The following is a 20,196-nucleotide window of genomic DNA, read 5'->3' as shown; positions in this document are numbered from 1 at the left end:
CAGGTCAGGACTGCCAGACATGGTGGCTTTTAGAGGGCCTGTAAGCACCAGAGCTGCTCACTCTGGAAAACTGGAAGGAAAAAAATAGAGATTTTGGTTTCCCAAACCCAGGGAAAGTCGGCAAGAAACTGTTCACACAGACTTTGGTAAAGATGGTTTAGAGCACCGATGAACAGAGGGTCAGTGTGCACATTGGTGGATTATGTAGGTGGTTAATGTTGTTCAGTAGCTGTGTTTTCAAAGAACGGGTCTGTGATGCTTTATAACTTTACTGATACCTACCAACCTTGAGTTCCCTCCCAAGGGAGGCAGCTGTGGTGGTGTTGGGCTGCTTTTGGCTTTCTCTGCTGGTGGATCGTAGAACAGCTCTCAGGAATTAGTTGTCTGATTTTTTTTTCCCTATTCCCACACGAGGCAGATAAATACCACATGTACATCTGCCAGCTGACTGTCCCAGTTACGACAGATTCCTAATTTGGGTAATGTGGCTGTGGGAGTGTCTGTGCTTAAGACAACAATGAGTGGTTTGATCCATTTACTACCCGGGGATCTGGTTTCCTGCGAGGACAGAGGAGCTGTCAGTGCCTTGTGCAGCTGAGCTCAGCCCAGTGCTTGCTGTGCAGGTGAGCTCTCCCTGCTGACTGCCATGGGATGGGGTCTTTCCACGATCAGGTATCCACGTTTGTGCTCCAGCACCAAGAGATCCCTGCCAACCTTAATGATGAAAAGCAGAATGAAGCAACACCCTCTGCTAACAAGCAGAACACAGACCCTCAATATTTTCCTTGAAGTCAAAAGGGAATTTGCACTGACTCCTGGGATTTATTTGCTAAACACACATATATCATGGGATATATAAACACACATATATCATGAGACATTTAGGTTAGGTATTAGAAAAGGAAACTCCTTCTTCAAGTTGTGTAAATCTTGCTCAGTGTCTGTCCCTCCCTCATCAATTAATTTACAGGGAAATACCTTTCGGGGTGAGCTGAGCTGCATTTGTCAAACTTAAAAAGCCTGTTTGCTTATGTGAGGGCAGCAGTTTCCCTCCTGGATTTTGCTTTCAGAACTCACAGTGTGACCACTGCACTCATCTATTTCAGTGTTTCTGAAGCACAGCTGAAAATTCCTCCCTTGCTGCCGTCAGGAGCAGCTATAGCCTGCCCATGGCCACATGTGAGAGCATTACCACGGCTCTAATCTGATGCACACTCAGTATTTTGGAGCGTGGAGGGCTGTTGGAGCATCAGTAAAGCTTGAAAAGGCTGCAGACTCTCCCAGACTGAGGTGGTCGACTTGCATTGCTTGTGGTGGGCACAGGGAACGGGACAGGAAGTAAAAGGCTTAAGCTGCAGTCAGGCAGAGTTGTGTTACCTCCTCAGGACAGTGAATCTCTCCAGCAGATTTTGAAGTTGTTTCTGGAGGGTTTAACTAGCAGGTCAAGCTCACATCACCCTCCTGCAAGGCTGAGTGGACCCTCTGCTGTGCTGGAGAAATGGATCGAGGGACCTCTGGAGGTGTCTTGTTAGTCCTGTTCCAGGATTCAGAGCTGGAGCTTTGAAGAATAACTTTTTTTCTGGGGGGGGGAGAGGGGCATTGAAATGAAATTATATTGCAGGTGGTGCCCTCAAGACCCCTTACAGGCTTGGCGTGGTTCTGGGCTGCAGCAGGGATGGGTTAGAGAAGAGAATTGTGGAGGTGGTTCAGCTGCTGAGGTGTTGAGGTCGGTACCCTCACAGCACTGGTGGCCACCACCAGGTCTTGGAGAGCTGGCAGACAGCAGAGTCAACGTAAAACATGTTTCACATCACTTTTATGGTGATTTGTAGGAGCTGAGATTGGCTGTTTTAAGTGTGATGTCTGTCGAACTAATAATAATCACCATCGAAAAATTTCGTATTAGGGAGGTTTATGCTCATTTCCTTTGGAGTTTTGGCCAAACGTCCACAATCAATGGTCTATTAACTGCCACATAAATTTGCTCAAATCATCACACTAAATACTTCCTCAGAGCTGGCTCTCAGCTTTCAGCAGAGCTGCTCTAGGTGAGTTATAGTCCTGGTGTGGTACCCTTTAGGTACAAATCTAGTGTTTCTTGTGTGCTCTGGCTCACCCAGCCTGTGTCTGTGACCAGTCTCAGAGCCACGTAATTTCCGTGTAGCATTTTTAGTGGGTGAGTGACCAGTGAAAAGTCCCAAATCTGGAAAAAACCCTAAATTTCTACTTCAGTTTTCAATGTCAGCTGAATACTCAAGGGAACTTTAACATGGTGTATGGATAATTAACACTAGCAGTTTACAGCACTTTTCTTGCTAAGACTAAGCGCTATGCAAAGAAAGAAAAATAAAAGTCACCCTTTAAAATTTCCTAAAGGGAAAAGGAAAGGTAAATAATGACCTAACCTCTTGACACTTCAGTGAAGTCAGAGACTTCCATTAAAATTTCTCTCTCTAAATCAGTTTAATATTTTAATTGCCACAAAATCGAGGAAGTCAATTATTGTTCCCAGAGAAAACTGTAGCCGTGTCTCCCTGGTTGCACTAATCTCCTCTCATGATTGTACATTTTAAAGGCAGTGACCCACCATGCCGCATGTGCACCCAAAAGGTTCTGTTTCAAAATTATGGTTTAAAGAGAAAATTTCATATAAACACTATCTGGCTTTCCTGGAGGAGTAACTGCGTTTTCCCATTCTAGTATTTTTCTGCATCACTTTTCTTCTGTTGTTCCACAGCATAGGCTGAAACACACTTTACTGGAAGGGAGAGAGCTGGAGTTGGTGCCGCAGATTTTCCAGCTTTGTCTCTTGATGTTGTGCAATTCAGGGTCCTGATTTTGCTCTCACCAAAACCCCTAAAGGTCTTCTGTGACAGAGTTCCTTTTGAAGCAAAGCAAGCATTAAATACGTCACCAGAAGGATTGTGCTGCTATGTACCCTGATAATCATAAAGAAAATGCTGAACAGATTTACTTAAACTCTCCAAAGAAATTCACCTCCAGGCTGAATGCCAGCATGAGATACATTGGCTTAAAAAGGAGCAGTTTTGGAAGGTGATAAAGCCCTGGAAATAGGATGAAATTTCCAAAAGCTCCAGAGCTATAACAAACAGCTTGTGGTAATAAGGAGTTGGCAAGAATAATCCCTGTTTGATAAGAGTTTCTAGAGGATGGAGCAAAATAAAGTCGCTTAATATCAGTCAAAAGTCTGGCCATGTTAGTGAAGTCATGAGGGCTGATGGGATCAGTCCTGCCCTGCACCTCCACGTCTTCCATCACTGATTTTGAAGGCACAGCAGTGCCCAGCTCCTGATGTAGCAGAGATCAAAGGCACAAGCCCATTGTTGTCCTGCCAGCTCCCGGTTCTCACAGATGTATTTGGCATGACCATCCTCCCCTGCTCGTTCTGTGGTGGGTCACCTTGAGGAGGAGTTCTTTCCTGCAGGGTTCATTACCTGTGTGGCCACGTGATCCTCGAGGATCATTTGTTGGGCACTGATAGCTGGTTGATGTCCATCAGAGTCCAGCTGCTCGGCGCAGAACGGCACAGCGTAGAGATCTCCTCTCCTTCTGTCGCTGCCTTTCAACAACAGCCTAATTCCATTTAATACATGCTGGTAACACTTAATTGGTGCTCTGAACTGAGAGGAAATGGGCAAAAATGGATACAAATGGCATCTTGGCTCTGATTCAGCTGGTCCTGCACTTCCTCTGGGTTCGAAGAGGAATATTAGAAAGGGACATTGCGTGAAAAGCCTCATTGAGAGAGTGCCAGTGAAAATACAGTTTTAATGTAGCTGTGGTCAGGCAGTCTGACAGCTCTGTGCTGCAAAAAGCAGGATGCTTAGCACGTTTCCCTTCAAATAAGGGTGTTTGGGGGCATCTTTGATTCCTTTCTCTCTGAATTTGTTCCTAGCTCTTGAAATGTTTTTTTTTTTTTTTTTTTTAAATTGCACTTTTCTTTGGAATAATGAATAATTTAGGCTCATAAAATGTGAGGAACACTATTCTCCCAGATCGACTTGAAATGCACTTCGAAACCTCAAACCCAGCGGCTTCATCAGGTGCAGAATTACAGCAGTTTGTCACCACAGGCTCTTCCTGCCTTCCTGAAAATACACCCAGATCCACGACCTTGAAGCCTGGAAAGCGCCGTGTGCGAGCAGGAGGCGTAAAAAAACAGGAGAGCTGCAGCTGGACTGGGAGGCGCTGCGGGTTTCCAGGGAATTTGTGGAGCGAGCGGCGTGAGTTGGTGCTTGGAGGGGAGGTGTCCAAGGCCCAAAGGGTGGCCGGGAGGGTTCACGGTGCCGGCAGTGCTTTAGTGACACAAGAGGGAGCTGTGGACTCTCCTGAGGTGCACCCACGAGTGGAAACACGTGTGAATGGGCAGGAGAGGGAATCTCGGAGCGCAGCCGCCTCTGGAAAGGCAGACCAGGCATCAGCCGTGGTTGTACCTCCAAGGTTTCTTTGCCGCTAGTTAACCCTAAGAGAATCTGGAGAGGAAGCTGGCAGGGAAAGCATCTTCCCTACGGAACACAGATTAAAAATAATCGATGGTTCATGCTTGGACTCGATGATCTGAGAGGTCTTTTCCAACCTAAATGACTTATAACTCTCAGATTCTATGATTCGATGTTCCTGAATTTGGTGCCATTGTGGAGATGTGAGCTAGATGGGTGGAATTACACTTGCTTCACTTATTCACACCTGGCTGTAATTCAATGCCAGTGAATAGCCAATCCTTTAAAATTTGCATAATGTGAAGTTTTTTTGCTCTCTCTTACAAAGGGAAGGATGATCCTGGGGGCGCAAATGTTTGGACACAGGAGCCCAAAGTTTGCCTCTCTGCTCACATGTGTGTTTATGGGCTGTGAGAGGGATATTGCTCAGGCCTCAATCTGGAAATGAGACTTGACTTAAGGGGAGTTTAGGATGTGAGACCCATGCAGGGATTCCTCCAAATCCTTGCCTAGTTCTGTAAGCATCAGCTCCATCAGCAGAGCTTGTTAGAGGCTTCAGATCAGCTGCTGGGCAAGCTCACTAATGTTTGGTACTCTGCAGATACCCAGTTTCCACCTTCCCTGGCTCAGCCTCACCTTCTGGATCACAGCATTGCCTAAGTTATCAGGTGGTCTGTATCTCTGAGCACCCTCAGCATGCCTTGACCACTGGTCCACTCCCTGCCCTGTGTGTTCAACTCTGCGTCTTCTCAAATATCCGGCGTATTTTTGCTCGAACAAAATTGCTGCTTTCCCTCCCCCTGCTCTCTTCTTTAAAGCTTTTTAAACACCTCTTGCATTTTTGTCCTCATTCTTGCCTTTCACCCCAGTTCCTGGGTGGATACTACGTGCTATACTCGATACAGTCTGAGCTATAAATAAGAGGCAGTTTGTTGGAGAGTAAAATTGGCAGGCCAGATTTTCAATCGCGCTTCTAAATCTGTGCCCAGCCACCTCAAGAGTGTGCATGTCCTCGTTTTCCAAGGTGCTGAATCTTGTTATCCTTGATTTCAATGGGGATTTGTGATGCTCAGGGCTCCTGAAAATCAGGTCACTTTTTTTATTTGGGTCCTGGGTATGGATGGAAGAGCCTGGTCTCCACCACTGTGTTGTTGGTGGAGAGACTAAATTGTGGAGAGGTTGGAATTTTGTTCCAGGTCAGTCCCTTACCGAGCAGCAGAGGGATTTTGGGCCCCTTCTGTGTGTAAAAGGTAATATGAGATTCTCAATGAGTGTCCATAGACTCACATCCCTGCAGTGAAAGATTGCAAGTTGTTGAATCATCTGTCATTTCCCTCTGGCTTCTGTGGAATGTGGTTGTGGGCATTTGACAAAAGCTGGAACTGTTTCCCCGATCTGAACATTTCAGATCTGCTGCTGGTGACTTTTGGCTGGAGGTAACCACACAACTTTGTCTCTTGTAATTATCCTAATGTGGTGCCAGCTCCATTCTCTTTCAATCATTGGAAGTGTTTCTCTCAGGAGACTCTGTGTGTTTTGGATGAGGCCTGGAGCAGCCTGGTCTAGTGGATGGCATCCCTGCCCATGGCAGGCTGTTGAAACTAGATGATCTTTAGGTTCCCTTTCAATCCAGACCATTCTGTGATTCTATGGGCATTACCCCAGTGATAAGGACAGTTGAAATCACAGTTTCCAGTCAGAATTCCACCAGTGCAAAACAAAACACTTTAGAGGTGCAGATTATTTTATGGATTGCTTCCTGTATCGAGGAGCTGGTCCCCTGCTATAAAACAATCAAAATACAGCTTTTAATGCTGGGGAAAGCAGCATTACATATACAGCTTATATACAGCTCTATATTTTTCCTTCCTGGGGTAGAGACTTTCACTAAAACCATTTTAACCACCACTCCTGGCCTGGCTGGGGACACAAGGAGCCAGCACGTGCCTGTGCCGTGCTCTGACTCACCTGTGAGCAGCACAGCCAAGGCTGTGTTAAGGCTGAGACAGGTTGGGTTGGTGCTGGGAACCCTGCCTGTTGCTTTGGGACCTGGTTTTGATGCATGCTCTGCCCTCAGGACAGGCTGCTGGGAGCCGAAGGATGGATCTCTTGGCAGCTCCGCAGCCTGCCCTCACCTGCACGCCTCCAAGGCTGCTGAGCCAGGCAGGAATTGGGAAACAGGCAGGGAAACAATTAGTCTTTTCTAGATTAGGAAGTTCCATAAACACAGCAGGAAGATCATAAAGGAGTGGACTCCGGGAGTGCTTTACCTGTGGCTCGGGATGGATTTGTTCTCCTGAGGTCTCCTTATGGGTTCTCCTTGCTCCGGGATAAGTTGGAAAAACACGGGCTCTGCGAGTAGGAGAAATGGCCATATCTCACCAGAGTGCTGACATAATTTTTTGTCTTTCAATTTGCTTTGTGCTTTATCAAAAAACCCCGAGTGGTGATTGCCTGCGAGCGGAGTTATAGAGGGAGCTGCAGCTGGAGCCACGAAGGAAAGGAATGACAAAAGAGGGGCTGGTTTGATAGATGCTTGTTGACACCGCAAAGAGAAATAGTTGCTTTACCTGCCACCATGAAAAATAGTTTTGGGCCTTTGACTGTGTTTCTGGCAGCTTTTCCTAGCACAGCTTTTGTAATTAAATTGTGCCCCTGGTTAGGAAGGCACAGGTAGAGGATGATTAAAAGCCTCAGAGGATGTGGCTGCTGGATTTCTCCTTTGTGCAGCTGTGTAACCCAGGGCTCTGCTCTACAAAACCCAAACATGCAGCCAGTATCGAGCAGAAAGAGGTTTGCATGCAGAGCATCCCAAACAGGTTTTTCTTTGTTAGCTCAAAGAGCCTTCCACTTCTCCCTCCAGAGCCTCCCGTGTGCTCCTACGCCGAGAGGAGGACTTGGCATCCTCCTCCAACTGCTCGGAGCTCTGCTGGAGGCAGAGCAGCTGCCTCACTCTACATTTCCTGTGCCTTCTCCCAGCACAGCCTTTCCCTCTTCGGGAGGAGTGTTTACACAGCCGCTTTAAGCAAGCAGGGATTACGGGAAGAGGAGGTTAGAGATGGATTTGACTTCTGGGATTTCTGAAAGCTTTATCTTGCACCCTCTTGTTTCCAGCCCTCTCCTGCTTCATCCTCCTGGGGTCCTTCGTGGTGGATCTGGGCTGGTGGGGACTGGGAGTTCCTGAGCCTGGAACTCAGTAACTTGTGCTCAGTAGACAGACCCTACAAGGGAATATATCTAAAAGGGAAAGGAAAGATAGAAGAACAAGTGGAATGAAACCCTCTGTAACCTCTTCTTGAAGTAATTAGGCAGGTTAATGCTGAGTCACTTCTGTTACAAACCCCAGGAGATGATAGCTGGAAAAGCTCTCCTGGAATAGGATCCCTTGGAGCAGGGAAAGCCATCCTGGGTGGCATATTGCAGAGTAAAACCAGCTGTGGGACAATCCCTGAGGGGAAAGCTGCTGTTCAAATGAGAGTGCGCTGTGAGAGAGATCAGCCAGCTCCACTTGGAACAGAGCTCCAGCAGTACAGGGAGACCTGAGTTTCCCCAGAGTGAGTTCACTGGATATTTGCATCATTAGCGCAGTTTTTGTGCCCAGTAAATACAGATCTTGCCCAGTAAACCACAGCAGTGCAAGCCTGCAAGCTCAGGAGGCTTGGGTGAGCAGAACACATGGAGATCTATTTTCCCTTTTTTTTTCTGGGTCTTTTTTTTTTTTTTTCTTCACCAGACTTGAAGTTTTGGTAGAGGGAGTAAAAAAGGTTCTCAGTCTGACTGAGCCCTCCCTGGAATCTCCATTTGTACCAAGTTCTTGCAGAGAGAGGCCTTACAGGCATTTTATGTGCATGAGAAACTAATGCAAAGTTTTCTTGCTGTCAGGACACATCTGTGAGAGGCAGAAGAGTTTCTGTGCTCTGCCAGGGATTCTACTGCATTGCCATTGTCCCTGGAGTGCTGTTCTCAAAAAGATCCCTTCTTCCAGATGTTCCCATGGAGCATCCAGCAGTGCTGGTACTGCTGCATCTCCCTTCTCCAAGGGAGTTCTCTCTGAGGGAGAACACCACACCTGGAAATGTGATGTTTTGTTCTTTCCTTGCCCTTATCTGGGTCTTTTTCCCTGCCTGAGGCTTGGGAAACTTGCCACGAAGTTTGCAGCCTTTTTAATTTCCTGCTGAGGAGGGTGGTGTCTTTCATAGAGTCATAGAATGGCTTGGATTGGACGGGACTTTAAAGTGTCCCATGGTCAGGGACACTTTCCACTAGCCCAGCTTGCTCAGGGGACACATTCCTTCAGTGTTGCACTGCTGCCTGCTGTTGGACTCCTGCATTTTCAATCCCCCAAAAGTAACCAGTTTAAGTCACAATCCAGCCTTGTTTCATAGTGCCAGTTCCCAGAGCTCCAAGTGTCTGGCCACGCTGGAGGCCGAGCCCGGGAGAGCTGGTGGGATGTGGCAGGGAGGGATGAGCCCACAGCAGCCGTGAGTGCCAGCAGATGTACCCACCCTCTGAGATGCTGAACACACCCAGCTGTGTGTTAAGGCCTCAGGGTGACCAGTCCTTGCTGTATGAGGTCTGCATGGCACTTGGCACTGTGTAGGTTTAAGAACCAGGATTTATAATTCCCTGCCAGGAGTTTGGAGCCAGGTGGGGGTCGGTATCTCCTCCCAAGTAACAAGTCACAAGACAGGAGGAAACTGCCCTTGCTTGCACCAGTGGAGGTTTAGATGAGGTATTGGGGAAAATTTCTTCACAGAAGGAGTGGTCAGGAATTAGAACAGACTGTCCAGGGCAGTGGTGGAATCACCATCCCTGAAAGTGTTCAAACAGCACGTGGATGTGGCACCTGGGGATAGAGTTTAGTGGTAAACATGGTAGTTCTGGGTTAATGGATGGACTCGATGACTTTTCCAACCTTCTGTCGTTTCGTGATTCTGTTATTCTATGATATTATCATGGTCCCTCTGTTCCCCAACCAGCACTTTCTGGGGAGAAGACCTTTTGTTGCACTGGTGCAGTGGGCAGGATGTGGTGCCTGTTCAGAAACGCTGGAAATCAGCTCTTGTGCCCTGATTTGTTGCATGGGCTGGGGCAAAACATTGTCAGGGGGCAAAACATTGCCAGAGGGAGTCATTAGGAGATTAAAAAAAAAAAAAAAAAAGGTATTTAAAAACCCTTTGTCTTTTCACTGGATTCCAGGCACGTGGATTCCAGGCACTGAAAGATTCTGGAAAAGTGAGCAGCAACTCCTCCTGCATTTAACATGAGTGTCGAGGTGTTAGAAACAAGCCTTTTTTAAAAGACTGTGTGTTCCACAGGCTGTGGGAAGCTGTGCTTCCCCCTGCTGAGTCTCTCAGGGAACGTGTCCATGACCTGCTCTGCCCGTTCCTGCCCGCTGATGATCCGTGCTGTCACACGGGAACTGAGAGCAGAGGGTCACCTTGAGCCCAAAGATGCCAGTAGTTAGCAGGGGATGTCAGGAAACGCTCGGGTGCCCAGATTAATTGCTGGGAACAGAGTACTGATAGCACAGTGTGTTCCCTAATGAGGAGAAGGGCTCTTCAATAACTTAACAGGATCCTGCTGCGGGCTCTGATTTACCTCTGACAAGTTAAACCAGTGCCGGATCAATACTGGGCTCTGTGGCAGTAAATAGGCTTGGTTTTAAGTATTGAATAAGAATTTATTTCAGATTAGGGGGGATTTTTTTTAAAGGATAGAGCACACTGGCCTTTCAAGTCTGAGGATGGCTGCTGGACTTCACTGCTCCCAGGTTGCTCCAAGCCCTGTCCAGCCTGGCCTGGAACGCCTCCAGGGATGGGACAGCCACAGCTTCTCTGGGCACCCTGTGCCAGGGCCTCCCCACCCTCACAGGGAAGAATTTCCAATATTTAATCTAAATCTCTCCTCCACACTCAGATTTTCATGTAAGTCAAGAACTCCTTGTCCCTCTTCTTATGTTGGAAACTGTCCCCGGTCATGAGGTGATGTCTGGGTCCTTCCACCCTTTGTCACACTGAGCACAGCCCAACAGGACAGTCCAGGGGCTTGAGTAACTGGCCCAGGGAGGGTATGAGGAACCAGACTAATTATGGTGAATGCTCAGCTTCGACATTTTCATTGTGTCACGACTGTTTAATCCTCCCTTAATCCCCTAATGCTGCTCAGTCTACTTTTCTTGTGTTATCTTCATTGTCTTGCTAATAAGATGTTGCACGTAACAGAGATTTGGACTGAAAGGTATTAGGGAGGATTATGTGAAGATTAGACAAGAAATGCTCACAATAGGTCGTAGATTTCTCAGTGCTAAAATTTTTAATTTCTATAGTGCAAGGATTTTACTGTTTTTCCAAAGAATTTGTGGAGAATTTATCCTAGAAAATTCAAAAAATTGCTGTTGTTCAAAGGAATTCTCTTGAAGTTCAGAATTGGTTATTTTTCAGACTAGTACTAGCTGGATTTGTCATCTGGTTGTATTTGTTGTTGTTTTTTTTTTTTTTTTTTTTTTTTTTTTTTTTTTTTTTTTTTTTTTTTTTTTTTTTTTTTTTTTTTTTTTTTTTTTTTTTTTTTTTTTTTTAAAGTGGACCCAAATTATGAGGTAGAACAAGAGAGGAAGTTAAACTTGCATGGGATCTGTTTTCTGCTGGGATACATGAGCATCCTCTGTGGTACCCCTGCTGATGAATGCAGATGGACTGCACATCACTGATTTCAGAGGGCTCTGTGGGTGCTAGAAGGTGTTTTGTGCTTAGCCTTTATCACCACAGTTATTTACCTGCTAACTCCAAGGCCTGGCAGCACTGGAGTGGAGGTGATGTCTTGCAGTTGAGATTTTGGGCTGTTATTTCACCATCAGTAAATAAATATATCTGGAATTTTGCAGAAGCAAAGCCACCCTGGCATTAGATCAGCACTTAAAATAGAAAAGTACTCTTAAATAAAATAGCAGAAACCAAGGGGTGAGAGAGTAGGTTTTAGAGTTAACTCTCAGAGCTACTGGAAATTAATCTCATTGTAGGGCCTTAGCCCAAAACCACCCACTGAATCAGGACTTGGTCACCTTGTTCTCCTTCAAATGCTACAACACTCTGTGTCCAGTGTCAGCTCCCGAAGGCAACTGGGACACAGTGGGTGGTTCATGTTCCTGCCATGTGAAGCCCTGATGCTCTGCCACAGGAGCCTTTCCCAAGACTTCACATCTGCCTCGGGAATCTTCTGTAACCAGGTGTCTGATGCTAGTGAGTATCAGGATGTTTATTTAGGAATTCTACAGAGCATCCTACTTCTGGCACCTGTTTCCTTCACCCCAGTTTTTATTGTCAGCTCAGTTATTATTAAATACCTCGTGTTTATTATTAGCACCTTTTTATTATTAGCTCAGTGTTGCTCAGTTAATACAGGCTGAGTGAATCACAGAATGATTTAAGTTGGAAAACAGCTCTGAGATCATCGCCTCCAAGCGCTCCCCCAGCACTTCCAAGGCCACCACTAACCCTTGTCCCCAAGGGCCACATCTACATGGCTCTCAAATCCCTCCAGGGATGGTGATTCCTGCACCACTCTGTGCAGCCTGTTCCAATGCCTGGCCACCCTTTGGAAAACTCTGTCACCATGCTCTGAGGTGGTCAGCTCCACTTGATGCATCCCAGACGGTTTGAAAACCTTCAGCAGTGGGAATTTTCTGCCTGGCATCATCCCACTTGGTGGTTCACTGTTCTCCTTGTTTAACAGTTGGCCTCCTGTCTCACTGAACTTCCCATGAATGCAATCAAAGCCTCTCAGTCCTGACTTTGCCTGCATGGACGTGCCTAATGAATCCTTTCGTTTGTGCAGGAAAACTCACGTGAGGATGAATGGAACAAGGTGATCTTTAAGGTTCCTTCCAACCCAAACTGTTCTATGACTTTCTGTCTCCACTCTGCCTTGTTGAAGTTGTTTGACCTCAGTTCTTTCCATCCTCACACACAGATGTGTTTTGGTTTTTGGTTTTTTGTTTTTTTTTTTTTAAGACTTCTGATTACTCTGGTCATTATTCACATATTTTCTGAAGCTTCAGATCTTGCTTCAAAAGCTCTGGAATTCTGCACCCAGCCTTTAAAATCAGAGAGGCTGAGAAATGTGATTCATCACCACTAACGTGACAACAAACTACATCTCATGCTGTGATTTGTCCTAAAAATTGGTTACATTTCTTCATCCAGTGAGCTTTCTGGGGTGGTGGGGATTTCAGCATTGGATGGTGCAACTTCCTACCTCGACCACAGAACCTGCTTAGACAGGAACACACAGGTGGCTAAATTTTGGGACTAGCCAGCCCTGGATCTCTAGCCTGCTATGCAATTCTGATTCATGGCACTGAAAAGAAGCCCTAAGCCATCTAATTATAACTGCTGGCTACCCAAAAGATAGCAAATATGAGAAGTGATTTACTGTCACACTGACATGCTCTGCAGTCACGATGACAGGCACAAAATGGAAGTTTTCTCCACTCAAATGCTCTCTTGTGGTAAAGAAGAGGCACTTCGTAACTGCAGAAGCAGAAAATGGAAACAGCCTCTTTCACTCCTGGCAGCTTTGTTAATAAAACATTGGGAAGGCAAGTAATTATCTGACATGCAATTGCATCTAAGCTGTTTTCCTTGGGATAAAAAACCCCCAACAATGTAAGTGTTGGGCGTCTGATTTTATTATCCTGTCTGGAAAGGCTGTATTGGATATTTGACATGGATACTCGATTTACACTTTTTTATTGAGCAGACTGAGGGTTGGTTGTCTCCTTTTGCTGTGTTTTACTGCCAGGGAGTTTCAGAGTGGCCAGGGTGAAGTAGGAACTTTTCTCCTTGGCTCTTAAACGTGGAAAGAGTTTGACATTCAGGAGACTTTTGATGAGGAATTTTGGCGCCCAGTCTCTTGGAGTTTTTCGGAAGCTCATGGCATGACCTCATGGCCTTGCAATTGATGAGCAGATCACAGAATCATGGAATGGCTTGGGTTGGGAGGGACCTTCAAGACCATCTTGTTCCAAACCCCTGCCATGGGCAGGGCCACATTCCACTAGACCAGGTTGCTCCGAGCCCCATCCATGTATTGTTTTTTATGATGTCAAAATATTGAAGATGCATCAAAGTTGATACATTTGCTGTTTCCATGAAACTCTGACTTCTTTTATTAAAACTGAAGAACAGCTCTCCATGCCCACAATTCATGTTTTTTCTTTACATCTTTAATTCCATTAGAAGTTTAATATTTCTTGCTGTTTGATATTTCCCTATTCCAGCAGAAAAAAAAGCTTAAGAAGCTGCTTTGCCAGCTGTAGAGACATCAGTGTGTCCTGATCATTGCCCGGTGGATGGTTTATGTTTCAAATTATGATTAAGGAAAATCTGAGGTGTTCATTTTAATTGAAAATTTAATCCTTGTGCTTCCCAGGGACGCAGGAGTTGTCAGGTCTGTAAAATCACATAGCAAATAAGAAGCTTTCCAAAAGCACTGTGGCAGAAGATGCTGCTACTTTCAGTCAGCTGAGTACTTGTGGAGAGAGGGGGTGATGATATTGGGGTGAGGAAATCATCAGATACTTTGGGTTTGCTTTCTGGTGCATATTCTCAGTCCCAGAGGCAGAGGTGGAGGAGCTGAATGAGGAAGGGTCAAGGTAGGACTTCCACTGCATTGTAGCACTAACATGTGTTGGAATTGATGTAGTTGAAGATGTGTCTGCTCAGGGCAGGGTGTTGGATTAGATGGTCTTTAAAGGTCCCCTCCAACCCAAACCATGCTGTGGTGGAGGATCTGGCCTCTGGTAGCAAAGACACGACTGGCTGTCAGTGATTTGAGTGTTTTGAACAGGCTTCACTTGCTGTGGGAGCACAGCAGCAGAGCTGAGCTGTCAGCTGGTCAGCAGCAGCTCCTTGGGGATCAAGGAGCTCCCTGCAGCACCACTGCACATCTTCATATTGTCACCTTTGAGTGGATGTTTAGCTGGTGCTGTTCATCTTATTTCTGGGACTTGCCTGCTTGGGATGCCTAAAAATAGATCATGGTGTGTGTTTTCCTCCTGCAAAAACAGGGTGAGTATTAAAGAGTGAATTCCTGGGCTGATTTACTGAAAATAGCAACCCATGCTAACGTGAACTAGAGATCAGTATATAAACATGCAACCCCCAAGGGCATTAAAATCTCTTCAGATTTAGTAGGTATTTCTTGCAGTTATAAGTTGAGAATTTAGCAGGCAGTGAGTACTCTACTTCTTGGCATTTGCAGAGCATCAGAGAATCTGAGTAAAGTTCAGTTTGTGCCTCAGTGAGCAAAATGTATGAGACTGTAGTGTGTGTCTTCAATGTGAACATTCTCAAACAAGTCATACCTGCCTATTAGGGGTCAGCTCTGGACCTGATGCTGTTTAACATCTTCTTCAGTGATAGGGGCAGTGGGACTGAGTGTCCCATCAGCCTTCAGCATGTTTGGCAATGACACCAAGCTGTGTGGTGCTGCTGATAGGCTGGAGGGCAGGGATGGCATCCAGAGGGACCTGAACTGGCTTAAGAGGTGGGGCTATGCAAAGCTCACGAAGTTCAACAGGGCCAAGGGCAAGGCCCTGCACTGGGTCAGGGCAACCCCAGGCACAAACACAGTCTTGGGGGGAGAATGGATTAAAAGGAGCCCTGAGGAGAAGGGTTTGAGGATGGTGATGGATGAGAAGCTCAGCGTGCCCCAGCCTTGTGCAAGGGATTCTGTCCCCATTCTCTGCTCTGGTCAGACCCCACCTACAGTGCTGTGTCCAGCTCTGGGACCCCAACATAAAAAGGGCATGGACCTGCTGGAGTGAGTCCAGAGGAGGCCACAAAGGTGCTCTGAGGGATGGAGTGCCTCTGCTATGGAGACAGACTGAGAGAGCTGAGGGTGTTCAGGCTGGAGAAGAGAAGGCTCCAGGAAGACCTTAAAGCACCTTCCAGCACCTAAATGGGCTTCAAGAGAGCTGGAGAGGGACTTTGGACAAGGGCAGGTAGTGACAGGACAAGGGGGAATGGCTTCAAACTGCCAGAGGGCAGGGAGAGGTTGGATATCAGGAAGAAATTCTTCCCTGTGAGGGTGGGGAGGCCCTGGCACAGGTTGCCCAGAGAAGCTGTGGCTGCCCCAACCCTGGGAGTGTTCCAGGTCAGGTTGGATGGGGCTTGGAGCAACCTGGGATAGTGGAAGGTGTCCCTGCCCGTGGCAGGGGGGGGTTGGAATGAGATTATCTTTAAGATCCCTCCCAACCCAAACCATTCTGGGATTCTATGATTCTATGACCCTCTGTGTGCAGTTCTGTCCACTCCATGTGATGTGTGGGTACACAGCTGGTGGGACTGAAGGACCATCTCCTGCCTGGCAGGTGTTACTGGAGTGCTTTGCAGGCCAGAGCTGATATTTCTTGGTTGTTGGGCAGGGCTATCCGACAGTTTTTAAGCCCGTGAGAGTAAGGACAGAACAAGGAATTCAGAATTTGATTCTTTAAAACCCACATGACATGGCTGGGCATAGCAATGGCATGTGCAGTTCTTTTCTCTGCGAGCCTTGGAAGTTGTTTTGGATTGAGTTTGTTGTTTGAATCAAGTAACACTTGCTGTCTGTGCCTGATTTTGCTGGGAGCAAGGCAAAAGTTCAAACTAAAGTTCTTGACTTCGCTACACATAAAAATTCCTTTTGTAGGATCTGTCTGCTTTGATCTCAGTTTGACTGTTTGTCTCTTCTGCATCTTGCATCTCATTTATATTCCAACAGGATAAAACGAACTTGATAATGGCCTTTTAGCTTGTCATCTTTAAAACACACGCTCAGCCTGGAAGAGCCAATAAAAGCCACCCTTATGAGAGTCTTACGGTCCAGTGATTGGGAATGGGCTGACCTGTGGGCTGTGCAGGGACACATGCAAAGTGGATTTCATATGGATCAAAACTGATTAAAGCCAAAGAAAAGTCCTTTCATGTCTTTGCCAGGCATCTGGCTAAGGGAGCATCTCCCTTCCTCAGGGTGTCTAAAAGCCAGATGACCACATGTGATCAAGCCACCTCACTGCCACGATGGGCTGGGGGAAGAAGTGGAAGCCTTCAGAGAGTTACTAATATCAGGTGTATACACCTGTGAGAGAGATAGTTGTGAGTTGTCATCTGAAGTTATCAGTTTCCCACCGCTCACCCTAAAAAGATGTTGGTATAGCTGGCTCAGACTTAGGTCAAAGTCAAGTGAGATGAATCCCGTTATCAGTGCAGAAATTTGGTGTTCCAAGTACCTGAGCAGCTGTTTTCCTTTGGCTGGGATGATCTGGTCTCCCTGGGGCACACTTGCCACCTTCTCTGCATCGGAGAAACCTGTGCTTACCTGGAGTTCAGCTGCAGCTTCAGTGGGGAAGAGTAAACAGCCTTCAGTTTTGCAGCAGGTCCCTTAAATATGCATGAACAACTCCTGCCAGCAGAGGTGGCGCAAGCCAAGAGAGCAGAGGATGTTTTGATGGCATCAGCCCCCTCTCAGCTGGGCGGGGAGGACTTGTTAGTGGCTGTGATTCAGCACTCTCTGGCTCTGACTCTGCTGCCAGCACTGGTTTGCTGCCTGGTTAGTGAGTCAGCAAACTTGCAGCTCCCCCATGCCCTCGTCTGGATTAATATTTACTGAGCCAGGGAACAGGGACTGCTGCAGGCAGTGTCTGCAAGGAGGATAAAGTTCAGTTTGGAGGGTGGTGGGGAGGAAGCAGGATGTGCTTCAGAGACCTCCAGCCGCTGGGACTCTTGGCTGGGATGAGAAATCTGTGCTGGGCTACACCTATTCAGTGCTTTTCTTTTACAGCAAAGCTGGTGCAAGGGCTCGGATATGTCTGTCCTGAGAGCTTTGGTGAGTTCCTTAACTAGGAGCAGATGTGGAGCTGTGAGCCTGCAGCCTGTGTTATCATTTACACTCTGTAGTTGCGCTGCAGTTCACAGTTTATAGTTTACATTTACACTGCTGTAATCCAGGCTGCAGGTTTCCTTGACAAACAGGGACTCCAGAGTGAAAGCAATTGGATATGTAGGTTGATTATGGAATCATTTAGGGTTCTTGAAAATGACCTCCAAGATCATCGAGTCCAGCCTTTCCCCCAGCACTAACCCATGTCCCTGGATGCCACATCCACAAGTCTTTTAAATCCCTTTAGGGATGGTGACTCAATCATTGTCCTGGGCAGTCTGTGCCAGGGCTCAACAACCCTTTCAGTGAAAGAATTATCCCTAATATCCAGTCTAAACTTCCACTGGCTCAACTTAAAGTAATTTTTTCTCGTCCTGTTTCTTGTTACTTGGGAGAAGAGACCAACTCCCACCTGTCTACAAGCTCCTTTCAGGGAGTTGCAGAGAGTGAGAAGGTCCTCCCTGAGCCTCCTTTTCCCCAGGCTGAGCCCCCCCAAGCTCCTCCAGCTGCCCATCATCAGATTTGTGCTCCAGAACTTTATGTTACGTGGAGCACTGGATCGTGCCGGTGTTTGTTCGTTCTAGGCTGTGGCTGACAGTGACCTGGGGCTCACAATCATGAGCCAGAATTCCAGGTATCACACAGCTTCCACTCCCTGAGAATAAGAAAACTTTGATGTGTTCCAAACTGAAAGCTCAGAATCTTGAAGCAAGCAACAACATACGAAGAACTGTTTCAAAGGTACATGGAAGCTAGTTTAGTCTTGAATTTTTTGGGGGGAAACCCTCATATTTTCCCACTGTGGTGCCTTCCATAAACATCAGTGAATAAAATGGCACAGGACTGCAGATTTTACACTGACTTGCAGTCTTGCAGTAGTTACTTGGAGTAACTATTATGCCATTCTGGTAAATCACAGTGCACTTAGGGGTGGATTGGTGTCTGATGTGCCTCAGGAGAGAGGGACAGAGCTTTCTTCTCTCTTCTCTTCCACTCCATATGGTTTGATTGTTTTCTTCAGCACTCCTAGAGTGGAGATAAAGAGCACAGAGGAAGGATCAGAGGGCCCATATGAGCAGCATCTTGTACAAAAATGCAATCAGCTATTCATAGTAAGAGCAGAAACAGATGGCCAAAGCTTGTTTAGCCAGAGAAACCGATGCTTTTCAAGCTGCAAACCCTGACGGGAGTTCTAGGTACCAATCCCACACAATTTTAAAACAGCTTTGTATTTTCTTTGTTTTCCCTTGTAGCTGTGCAAAGCAGAGACTCTGGGGTGTAGAGATTTTAAAGATTGCTTTGAGGAACTGAATATGGCTTCTGACTTAGAGTGTTGAAACAATGGCTGATTCTCCTTTGAATAAAAGAAGGCAGCAGCTCTTGGAGGCAGTCACGTTCTGCTGTTAATGCTGAAATTGTCTGGAAGAAACGTCTGGAATTGCTTGACATTGTCTCATGAGTTTCATCCCCACCATTGTTAAGGTTCGTTAATGATCCCATTATAAGCTCCTATTTGCAGAAATGGCTTTCTAAAAGCAATCTCCGAGTTATATTATTATGTTGTTTATGTTATATAAATGCCCAAGGACTAGACACATATTAATAGAGAGCCTTGTGATCGTGGAGCCAGCAATTACTTGACTGGTGATTACTCCATCACAGACTCTGCTGACTCTCAGCACTTTGGACGGGAGGACAAAATTCCTCCTGCAAATTGGGGAGATAATTTCCTTTGGAATAGCGGTTGTTACACGGTGCTGGAAATCCTCTGCATGCAGATAAGCCCTAAAAGCCAGTTAGCTTTAGGCGATGCAGTGTGATGCTGTGGAATAAGACTGTCATGGTGGAGGGCCTTATGAGTCACCAGGGAGATAATGAAGATCCTGGAGGAGAGCTCCAAGCCTTCCAGGAGAGGATGTGCTGGGTGGAAAACCAGGCAGCTGTAACCATTTCTCCTCCCTGTGCTTCTTCCACAGTGTGTCCCAGGTCTGTGACACCGGGGCAGGGTGGCCATGGGAGAAGGGGTGACGAGGTGTTTTATCCTCCCCTCCCATGGGGTAACCACTGTCTGTTCCTTACTGTGTCACTGCATCCCAGCAGAAGAGGGCAAGACTTGGTGCCCCGAAGAGGAATGAGAGCAGCATTAAAGGAATGTGCAGGGCAAGGTCAGGTGTTTAGGACAGTGCCCTGTGCTGCTGGATGGTTACCCCAAGGATGCAAGAATCCCTTCCTACCCCTCTGGGTACACTGGAGTCACAGGCTGCCTCTTCCATTAGGATGCCATAGGACAGTTCTCCACATGTGCCAACCTCTTCTGTCCCAAGGATGATCCAGGTGGGACTCTGCTTCCTCCCCTCTGCTTCTCCATGTGTCCCAACTCCTTATGGATGAGAAAAGAGATCACTCCATGCACAGATACCCCAAGCACAGCTGATGTTACTGGGTAAAACATGGGATATTCCAGCAGGGTGCTTTAGGAAGCCGAGGATGGGACATTCTAGGTCAGCAATTCTCCATCTATTTCAAACCACTTTGGCCTTCCTCACAGCTGACAGCTTCTCCCTCTTTGGTGGGATAGTAGGGCATGGAGGAACAAGCCTCCAGCCAGGAACACCCACTCCCAGTTGATATCAGAAGTACAAAGACTATGGACAAAAGGCCTATACTTGTACCTCCTAAAAATTCAGCAGCTTTGCTACCAGATTCTGGCAGAGCTAAGATGCCTTTCTGGACTTTTCCTTTATACATCTTGTAGTTCCTATAGCAGATACCTTGAATATGGATGGTAAACCTTTGCCCTTACAAAGTCTTGGATAAG

At 46.7% G+C, this 20,196-nt stretch overlaps 1 protein-coding gene across 2 annotated transcripts in view; it reads left to right on the top strand.

Moving 5' to 3' along the window:
- The window catches only part of SLC35F4 (solute carrier family 35 member F4), a 115,846-nt gene that overhangs the window by 59,414 nt on the left and 36,236 nt on the right, over positions 1-20,196 (top strand). The gene's annotated exons all lie outside the window — the stretch shown is intronic.

This window comes from Empidonax traillii, unplaced genomic scaffold (assembly GCF_003031625.1).
Source record: "Empidonax traillii isolate 1590-97213 ecotype Southwest subspecies unplaced genomic scaffold, ASM303162v1 scaffold818:size281096, whole genome shotgun sequence".
Classification (NCBI taxonomy): Eukaryota; Metazoa; Chordata; class Aves; order Passeriformes; family Tyrannidae; genus Empidonax; species Empidonax traillii.
The sequence above is the reverse complement of the archived record's forward strand: the minus strand, read 5'-3'. Positions and strand labels throughout refer to the sequence as shown.